This window comes from Chinchilla lanigera, unplaced genomic scaffold (assembly GCF_000276665.1).
Source record: "Chinchilla lanigera isolate Chin_1 unplaced genomic scaffold, ChiLan1.0 scaffold00013, whole genome shotgun sequence".
NCBI lineage: Eukaryota > Metazoa > Chordata > Mammalia > Rodentia > Chinchillidae > Chinchilla > Chinchilla lanigera.
Genome location: NW_004955414.1, coordinates 22,557,061 through 22,566,425, shown reverse-complemented (window position 1 = coordinate 22,566,425; position 9,365 = coordinate 22,557,061). Strand labels below are relative to the sequence as shown.

The window sequence follows — 9,365 nt, the reverse complement described above, 5'->3', positions numbered from 1 at the left end:
TCTTATCAGTACCTTCAAATACACAAACCATTTTTGTTAACTTTCAGGTCTGTATCACCCCAACCATTTACTCAGCCCAGAATTCTTCCTATCTCCAGCAGGCTAGTAGTCCACACATCAGTGAGGTGAGGATGGTTGAAGTGTACAAGAGATCAAGTGGTCCATGAGCCTAGAGATTCCTCTGTTGAAGGAGGTATGGAAAAGGAGATGATGGAAAAGAAATTTTTATGAATACAATCTTTAAATCTCAACTGCTATTTCAAGTAGACTTTAAGAAAACATACATATTAAACCAATGCCCCGTGTGTCTGTTTATAATGAAGACAAGGATGTTTCCATAAATTTACAAAGATGTTTATGTGACTTATTCTCCTGAATACCTTGTATAAAATAAAGTCTTAACATTTAGAAATTTCCAAGATACCTGCTTAGCTGATGGCTCACCATAATTCAATAAAAGAACTGAGAAATTGAAAAACCTGAAGGAAAACTTAACTAGGAGAAAGAAAAGGATATTCATGGGATTTTTATTGCTCACCCCACAGTGTCCCAGAACAATCCAAAGCTAGACTAAACTCCTTAGAAGAGCTTCCACTGAAAACCATCTGGTTCTAGGCAGCTAAAGAAACCACACAGAATGGAGCTCAGCTCTACCTTAGGAAGTGGCTTCATCTTGGTGGGGATCCTGAAGGACAGTGGGTCCCCTGAACTGCTCTGTGCCACAGTCGCAGTTCTGTACATGTTGGCACTGGTCAGCAATGGCCTGCTGGTCCTGGTCATCACAGTGGATGTCCAGCTCCACGTGCCCATGTCCCTCTGGCATGGGCAGCTCTGTCTCTCATGGACCTCTTCTTCACATCTGTTGTCACTTCCAAGGCCCTCATGGATTTTCTGAACAGGGAAAACACCATCTCCTTTGGAGGCTGTGCTCTGCAGATGTTCCTGGCACTGATACTGGGGGGTGCAGAGGACCTCCCACTGGCCTTCCTGGCCTATGACAGGTATGTGGCCATTTGTCACCCTCTGAACTACATAATCTTCATGAGGCCTAGAGTCTGCTGGTCCGTGGTGGCCTCATCCTGGATCTGAGCATCCCTCAGTGCTCTGGGATATACTCTATATACCATACATTATCCTTTCTGCATGACCCATGAAATCAGACACCTGTTATATGAAATTTTACCCTTGTTAATATGACCTGTGCAGACACCTCTAGAGATGAGCTCATGGTTCATGTGACAAGTGTGACTTTCCTGATTCTCCCTCTTTTTGTCATTGTTGTCTCCTACACATTAATTCTGTTCACTGTGCCCCAGATGCCCTCAAAGGATGGGAGGAAGAAAGCTTTTGTCACTTGCTCTTCCTACCTGACTGTGGTAGGCATATTTTATGGGGCAGCTACACTCATGTGTGGCCTACTCAGTTCTTTCCACAGTCCCAAACAGGACAATATCACCTTTACTTTCCATATGATTGTCACGCCATCCCTGAACCCCCTCATTTACAGCCTGGGAAATAAGGAGGTCATGGGGGCTTTGAGTACAGTCCTGGGTAAAATGTGCTGTCAACACACCCCATCCTCTAGGGAGGGCTAATGGCTCACCTCTCACCATTCTTTCTCTAAGTCAGATTGCTGTATTCATGCATACTCTAATATTATACTCTAAGATATAACATACACATTTTAAATTCATTCTTTATGTTCTCCTTTGTGGCTGGTGTGTAAGAGACCTCAAGCTGAATTCACTGGCATATATTACTACAACTGCTAAAGACCTACATGGAATGTTCTAGAAAATGAAGAAGTTTAATGACTTAGAATCACTCTGTAATAGGGGATCATCCTGATGTATAACCAAGTAACATGATATTCAATTAACTTTCCATTTCAATATCATGTAGCATTAAAACAATGGAGGTTTTGGACTGAAAGAATTCCAATAGCCCCATTACTCTCTAAATCTTGACAGATTCTTTATTTTCTTTTATTAGTACATGGTTGCTGTACTTGATGCTTACATTCATCTTGGGGAGTCAGTACCTATACTACTAACCGTGTCTCTTTTTTTAGTCCCTTTCTCCTTCTCACCCACCTCTCCCCTTTGCCTCTAAATCCTGTTTCCCCATTTTCACTCTTCTTGTTATTGCTATTCTCAGCTCATGTATATGACATATAGTTATCACGTTGATTGAGATCATTAGGTTCATTTGCATGGTACAGTTAATTCTACTTACTTTCCTTTCCCCTCCCCCCCTCAGTCTCCTAAACTCTCTCCCATTTCCAAGAGATCCATCCTTTATTCCTTCTGTTAGTCCTTCATTACTCTCTTTTGTTTGTACTTTGCCTTACTCAAATTAGAGATACCCTTATGCTATTTAAGCTAATGTGACTGGTTTACTTCACTGGTTTATTATATTTTCCAGATGTACCCATTTTCCTACAAAATTCAGAGATTCTTATACCATTAACTGAGAAAAAAGCCACAAAAAATTCATTAGCCCTCCTTTTTGTTAAAAAGATAACAATCACTGAGGAACAGTAATAGAGTGTCTGCATCTGCATCCACATCTGAGGAGAAAAATCACATTCACTCTGTAAGTACAAAAACCTGAAGAAGATAGTGGAAGGGTCTAAAGAAAAGAAGCCTGACATTTCTACTTGAAAACATTCACAGAGACACTGCGAAATGGGGCGTTTTTACAATTCCTAGAATTAAAATGAAATCAAAGAAAAGAATACCATACAGTTTAAAGTACCCATGTTTAAATAGAGGAGATATAATAATGATGAGAAAAACATGTTGCATGTATTGTTTGAATTTTTAAAAAATGTAACCTTACAAATACACAGATGTATTTTGAATGTCAAAAAGCTAGCCAAAGAGACCCTATTAGAGGGTTAAAATGCAATGATGTCTGTGTCTACAACCAAGGAAATATAAAATATGCAATTTGCTAAGTAGGTTAACTATGTTTTATTATATTATGTCATTTATTAGTGTGAGATTTATTTTTTAAAATATAGGAAGTTGAATTTGCTGAATGTAGACAGTTTAAAATACTTTGGCTTATGTAGATGTCATCATTTTTGAGAATAATGCTTTTTGAGACCTGAAATTCTTTTTTTCTTTTCATAAATAACCTTAAATTTCTTAATAAAGCTGTACTGTAATATGTGTTAAATCTAATTAACACAAATTCCTTTAAAAACTGAGAAAACTTAAAGGTTTATAAAGCAAAAATCACCTATAAATTTTTCTTTTCACCTTTTATTCTGCATATCTGTATTTTGTTAAATTTAAATTTTAATGATAATTACATATGTTTTGCCAGTTTTAAATCACTAAACCTTCTTCCATGTCATGTGGGAACATATGAATTTTTGACAACAATGGAGCAGATCAGAGTCCCTGAGTTTAAGTCCCTGTCTTGTCTTCATTAGCTGTGTGTCTTTGGGCACTAAATTAAACTTTTTGTACCTTAGTTTGCTCATCTCAAAAGTTGTTATTTAGGGACTCAATCTCATGGTATTATTGTATAGACTGAAAAAAAACAAATATCAAAAATGGAGACCACACCTTGTTAAATTCTGCTTAATACAGATTAACTACTATATGAATGAATAACAAAGAGTCTTCAAAACAATATTGTTTTTATGTTTACTTTGCTTAGATTTTTAAAATTATTTTAAAGAGAAAAAACAATAAAAACAATGATACAAAATTTCCAAACATGATAATAGTGTTGCAGGGAAATTCCAGGTACATAAGGAAAATGCTCCACTCTCAGGAGTTTTAGAATTCAACTTTAATTGTAATGCTAGTGGGCTGATGGGAACCAGTTACAAATCATCAGCCCAAAGTCAGTGTTGAGTTCAGTTTAAATATAGTTTTCAAGTGGGAAGTACAAGGCTGATAGCTGGTTATTACATGATTGGTTATGTGGATTACAAGAATTAGATCATATATTCTCAGGCAGATTTGGTTTAAGCAGATTTACTTAATAGGAATTGTTTATCATCAGGAACGTTTTGGGAAGGAGGGGGTCTAAGCTGAGTGGGTAGAGTTGAATGTGTCCTTGACTGGATCAGTGTGTTCTGGATATAAAGTATACAGTTCTTGAAGCAAGCAAAACAAAACTACATAAGTACATATTTTAAGTTGAAAAACACAGATACTACAGCTGGATGTGGCCAGGTTGATTTGTCCGGCTATTTGGAAGAAGAAACCTGGACACAGAGAATCAAGGCTAATTGAACTGAGCAGTCTAATTATGTGGTGTTATGGTTTATACCTGTGTGTCCCCCCAAAGCCTCCTGCAGCCCTGGGGCAGGCTATTAGAGTTTGAATACGGGTGTGAGAGCTACACCCGCCCTGGGGTGGATAGTTTGCATATGTAAGGGAGAGGAGGAAGCTGCTTGGGGACATTCCTCCCCCATTCCGCCCTGGTGTGTGTGTCCTGGTAGCTGCTTAGCTGTGTGCTGCCGCCCTGAGATGCAGCCCTCTGCACATGCCACTCTGCCTTATAATCATGCCTAGTACGGATTGAAACCTCCACAAACTGTAAGCGAAATAAACCTTTCCTTCCTTAATTTTGATCGTTAGATATTTTGTCCCAGCAGTGAGAAAAAAGTAACCAAGACATGTGGCAAGCAGCACGAGCATAGTCACAGGTTACTGATTGATTTCTAATTTCTACTATAAAAGTTGTATAAATTTACCACTACAATAGGAGAGTAACAGTGGTTGATGCATTGCATATTGTTACCTTCAAAGGAGTTGCTCAGATTACAAGATTGATCAAATAATATAAGCACAAAACTTTCTTTTCAATTACCTGAGAAATTGAAGGAAACACTTCATTATTTTTATTGATAAAAGTTGTGTCTATGGTATACAATATGGTATTTTAAATATGATGCTTACAATATGGAGATTAGCATGGCATTTTTTTTAGATCACACAGCATTTTTCTTCCTGTGCTGACATTTCGCTAGATATAATGTCCTCCAGGTTTGTTCATGCTGTGCTAAAGGGCAAAATTTTCTTCTTGTATAAGCATGAAGGTTTCCCACTGTGTATATACACAAGACTTCCTTTGTTCATCCAGGCTCATAAATATACTAATGACACATTCCTTCATAACTGAGTAATATTTTCAATATTAATTCAACAAAGCTTATTGCAATCCCTGACTTATTAAAAGATAATTTTGGGACCCACTATCATAAAAAAACTAAGAGGGAATTGACCATAATATAATTTAGTACCTTATTTAAAATTTTAAACACATTTATTTTGTAAATGAGGTTGTTTTATTCCAAATAAGGAGTGAAAAGGACATGGCTAAAAAGTAAATAAGATAACCAAGGCACATGTGTCTTCCTTTTTGACAGTACTCAACTTTCAGTTCTAGTCATTCTTTTGTTTGTTTGTTTGTTTGTTTGTTTTTTGGTTTTTCTCTGGTACCGGGAGCCGAACTCATGACCTTGCGCTTGCCAGGCAGGTGCTTTTCCGCTGAGCTAAATCCCCAGCCCCCAGTTCTAGTCATTCTGCATTTGTCATCACTGAATGCTCCATATTTCTTTCTTTTTTGGATAGTGCCCATCCATATTGGATGAGGGCAAGCCTGCCTTTCTTCCTTCCTTCCTTCCTTCCTTTCTGTTTTTCTACTTTTATTAGTACATATGCAGTACATAATTACTACTTTCACTGTAGGGGATTTATGCACATATATACCATATTTCAGTTCCCTTCTTTTCCTCCCCTCTCTCCACTCTTTTATTTTTCCAGCATCAGATTCACTCATTGATCTTATAAGACCTTATTAAGTTAATTATCACATATACAGATTGAAAACCAGACTAGTAAAACAAGGAGCATATAAAATGTGTAAGACATTTGTACTGAATCAAGGTACACTTTCAGATACATTGTCCACATTGGAGAGAAAGAGAGAGAAAGAGAGAAATAGAGAGAGACAGTTTTTCATGTAAGGGAAACCAGGCAATATTTAAGCTTGCGTGTGAGTTACTTCACTTAACATTATGTTTTCAAGATGCATTCATTTCCTTTCAAATGAATCAAATCTATCCTTTTTCTGCCAGAGTAGTACTCTATAGTGTACAAACACCACATTTTAATCTATTCATCTGTTGATGAACATAAAAGCTACTCCCAAGATTTAACTATTCTGAATTATGCTGCTATACACATGAATATGGAAACAATATCCTTCACACCAGCAAAATAAAATACTTAGGAGTTAACATAACCAAGAAAATGAAAGACTCCTACAACTATAGTACTCTGGAAAAGGAACTATAGTACTCTTTAAAAAGAAATTGAAGAGCATATCAGAAAATGGAAAAATATTCTGTGTTCCTGGATGAGCAGAAACAAAATACTTAAAATGGTCATATTTGAAAAATGTTACATAGATTTAACACAATCCCAATCAAAAATGCCAATAACAATCCTTACAGAACAGGAGAAAGTAATCTTAAAATTTATATGGAACCAGAAGAGACCTAGAATAGCAAAAGCATTTCTTGACATCAAGGGCAAGGCAGGAATATCACAATCTCAGACTTCAAGTTGCACTGTGAAGCTACAGTATAAGTATCATGGTATTGGCATAAAAAAGACTCATGGATTAATAGAATGGAGTAGAAGATACAGAAACAACTCCAAGAACATTCAGCTATGTTATTTCTGACAAAGGCACTAAATTGCTTCACTGGAGGAAAGATGGCCTCTTTAACAAATGTTGCTAGAAAAACTGGCTTTCTGTATGCCAAAGGTTGAACCTAGACCCATATTTCTCACCATGCCTTGAACTAAAACCTAAAAGGATAAAACATCTAAACATTAAAACAGAAACTTGAATCTGCTGGAAGATAAAATAGGTAAAACTATTCAAGACATAGGTGTAGGCAAAGACTTTCTGAACGAAACCTCAATTGAATAAGAAATAATACCAAGAATCAACGAATGATATCATATCACTGTGAGTTTGAGGCTAGTCTAGGCTGTGGGCTGGGTTCAATGCTGGTCTGAACTGCATAGATGGCCCTGTATCAAAAAGACAAGAAAGAAAGAAAATAGCGAGGAGAATGTGTCTGTGGTGGAAGGTTTGGCAGGGAGTACACTGAACAAAGTTTACTCTCAGTCAGGCAAGAGAGTGACTGGGTGATTTGGGCTGGCTCAACCCAGCCCTGTGAGTTCCTTGCAGTTTTCTCTGGGAGCTTTACCTGAAATAAACAACTTGAAGGGCTGGAGCAGGTTGTCCCTCTACTTGCACTGCCAAAGGGTGTTTACCCTTATGAGTCTCTGCCTGACAGTTTCAGTGTTAATTATGGAAGTTCTTGTTTTCTCTATTTGCCATAGCGCCCACCTCAGTGTGACATTTTGCTCAGTAACCATTTTAACTACCTATAAACTTCTTTTCCTTGAAAGTAAAAGTTAACATGACATATGAAGAAAAAAGAACCCCCACCTGTCTTAGCACAGCTTTACATTTTGCATGTTTCTTTCAGGACTTCTGCATGTGTAGCTTCTGGTTTGCATGTAGCCAAGAGCACAGTGTGTTACCCTGACTTGTACTTTGGCGCTAACACTGTACTCAAGTGTCCATTGCCTCTGTCACTCACTCGATGGCGCCGGACCCCATTTCTTGTTTGTTTTTTGTTTGTTTGTTTGTTTTTCTCCGGTACCGGGAACCGAACTCACGACCTTGCGCTTGCCAGGCAGGCGCTTTTGCTGCTGAGCTAAATCCCCAGGCCCGGACCCCATTTCTGAAATATTTCTATTTTGCAGTGAATTGTTCTGGTCACTAATTGATTCCCAAAGACTGATAGCAAGAGTGCTTATTTGTGTTGTGAAGAGCAAAACAAATTGATTAATCTTTCCATTTTTATGAACATTACAAGTCAGAAAGGCTATGTTCTTGTAAAATTGGAATTGCAAAATTGTACTATTTATTTTTAAATTTTGAAAATTTCTGTTGAATCCTATAAATAGGCATTATTTTATAAGTAAATTATTTTGTGTGCTAAAATTTAAAAAAAGAATTCCTAGTAGATAAGGCAGGCTTGGCAGGAAAGTCTCACTGGGTACTCAGCGTGTCCAGTGGCAATGAGCGGGATGAGTCAATGGCAAAAACGTCCGCCGGCAGCAGGCCAGAAAAGGAGATCACCAGCGACAACTCGAAGTATCCAGTGGCTGGCTGAACTACAGCACTGCACAATGCTTTGTTCCCACACTGCCCTATGGCAAGAAGGGGTTCACAGAAGTGACATAATTAGCTTGCTTTATTCGACTGTATGATTAGCACCCCAAGGAACAGCTGGCTTGGCATGGGGTCAGGAAGGCAGTTTGTATAGATAACACTAGTTTCTCAGCCCCTTTTGTCCCTCAGATAATGCTTCTCTGGAAATTCTGATCCCTATCAGCCTACAATGTCCCTGCCAAAAGTCGGGGGAGTACAACAGGGGCATTTCAGCATATGGTGCTAAAGGCCTTAGGGTTTCTTAGGATCCATATATTAGCTTTAGAGTTTAAACACTTTGTTTTCTCTTCTGGAAAAATGCATCCTGGTCTCTTTTCCTTATGCTTTCCTCTGACTGTTCCTAACTGATCTTTACATATTGACTTAACTCTTCTATCCCCTAGGAGCCTTGCCTTTCCCTTGCTGACTTGGTTGCTCTCCACATTGTGCTTTAGGGTAACTCTTTCATGACGTTGGCCTTAGGGTATACTATTCATTTTTGCTTTCTGTTTTGCCTAAACCTAAAATGGTTATTTTCTTCCCAAGTGTCCATCCTCCTATATTCTATGAGCTAATTAGTGCCATGACTACTCACCTCATCTCCCAGAGCCGGACCTCTCAAATCATTTTTGGTGGAACACAAGTACTTTTGTTTTGCTTTTATAACCTGCAGGGGACCAACATATTGGGCTGTTCAACATGACTAACATAAGCTCCCATTACAAGGGCTGGGGGTTTAGCTTAGCAGAACAGCACTTGCCTAGAAAGCACAAGGACATGAGTTCGATTCTTGGTACCAGAAAAAATAAAAATAAATAAATAAATAAGCTCACAATACACAACTCATGGCATAACTCAGCAACAAACAAATGGATCATTTTCTGTTTAACAAGTCCAGTGATCATATACTTGACTATCATAGCAATGTAAACTTTCTGTAAGAATTCTAAATATTCACTCTTAAGTTTTGCATTTGTCAGGCCCAGTACCAAACTGTTCATCCCCCACCATTTTGCACACTAAACCTTCAATGGCATCCATCCAAAACATACAAAACTCACTTCATTCTCCAAAGTTGAATTTTTAATTGGATGAGT

General features: G+C 38.0%; 1 pseudogene; it reads left to right on the top strand.

The window, feature by feature from the left end:
• Nucleotides 1-637: 637 nt before the first annotated feature.
• On the top strand, nucleotides 638-1,595 carry LOC102003435 (annotated as a pseudogene).
• The last annotated feature ends 7,770 nt before the right edge of the window (nucleotides 1,596-9,365 follow it).